Here is a 1,778-nt window from a genome sequence, read left to right on the forward strand (position 1 = left end):
TCTTGTGACCCTCTCTGGCTCTGCCCCAAATTCTACCCTTTGACTTTGGTTCCTTTTCTCCCTCCCTCCTTCTTTTCTTCCTAATACAGGTGTAGTCAATGTGTATCCAGTTCTGGTTCTGATAACTTGCTTTAAATTACTTTATATAGATTTTCCACATTTCCTTGTATGTTTCTTATTTATGATTTTTAATAGTACCATAATATTCTCTTACTATACTATCATTTACTCAGCCATGCTACAATTGTTGGACATTTAGGCTATTTTCAATGTTATTGCTCTAACAGCCATGATTTTTTTTTAATAGCTAGGACCTCCCCCTCCCTTTTAATACTGTTTTTAGGATACCCCTAGCAATGCAATTGTTTGGTTGAAAAGTATATTTCATTTTGTGCCTCACTGATTATTGCCAAATCGCTATCTAAAATGTTTGCAAATGACTTTTATTGGTCTTTTATGGCTTGCTTTTTTCTCTGAAAGACAAAATCATTTTTCCTTTTGGTCCTGTCTGGAATTTTTGAGTACTTTTCCTCTTTCTCTTGCTTAAACCTGACATTTTCCTATTATAAGTTTGGCTTTCTATACAATACTTGAATCTGATATAATATGAGAATGTGACTTTGAAAACAGCAGATAAACTGCTTGGATAATGGGAGCTAGTATTTGAATTTTAATTTAGGCTTAATTATTTTGTTTTAGACAATGACTTAAAAGGTAGTCACCCAGGGCTGCTGAAGAGGGCCTAGAGGAAAGGAATATTCTTGTACTGTACATATAATAAAAAATGTCACTTGCTAATCTTTCTATAGCCATGGCAGTAGTTGGGACCATAAAATTAAAGTGCATTAATGAAAGCTAATTGAAAATTAATGCTCTACTACTCCAGGGAAGAGATGGGATTTATATGATAGTTTCACATGTTGTATTCTTAGCAATTCTCTAACCATCAGAGCATGGCATAATGTATCAAAATGATACATAGGTTAATGAGGTGGTAAAGTATCATAACAAAAATCTTATTTTAATTTTAAAATAGCCACCCAACTTAAAATTGTCATTTTTGTGCTTTCTTTCTGCTTCCTTCAACCTGATAACCAGTTTACTCTTCCTTTCAAGATCAATCTTCTCTGGCAGATAGAACCTTAAGATGATTGTCCAAGTGTTAGCAACTAAAGATGAACTTCACAAATGCCAGTTTACCCACTACATGAGCATTTTAAGTTTTAAGTTAAAATCAATAAGCCTTTAGAATTATTTTTCCTCCCTCCTCACAGAGTAAGTCTTGTATTATTTTAATTCTTCATCCAATGGGATATTCTTCCAGAGTTTCATAGATATGTTTTTTGATTTACTATTTAGGGCTTTGGGGGAAAAGAATCCCCATTGCATGTAATACAGATTTATAATGCTCAAGTAGTTTTTTTATGATCATATCTATTATTTTTATCTTCTTTATGAGATCCCAAATATTTATTATAACTTATTGCATCCATGGGTCACATAAAATAGAGTCCTTAATTTCATAGAAATTTGGAGATATTAAGAAACCAGTATATGAGAAATCCCACTGAATCATTTCCTTCTTGTCTAGTATAATTTTGTTATTTGAGTGATTGGGAAGCTAAAGAATTTTGAAAAGAAATTCTTCATTTTTATCATTGCTGCTCCAGTTAATTTACATTATTTCCTGTATTGTCAATCTTTCTGTAAAATCCCATCTTTTTGGTCCTTCATCATTTCCCCCCAAGTATTAGTGCTGGACCCTAAACCAAAGAAAA

The sequence above is a fragment of the Vombatus ursinus genome, unplaced genomic scaffold (genome assembly GCF_900497805.2).
Source record: "Vombatus ursinus unplaced genomic scaffold, bare-nosed wombat genome assembly UNPS02014779.1, whole genome shotgun sequence".
Lineage (NCBI taxonomy): Eukaryota > Metazoa > Chordata > Mammalia > Diprotodontia > Vombatidae > Vombatus > Vombatus ursinus.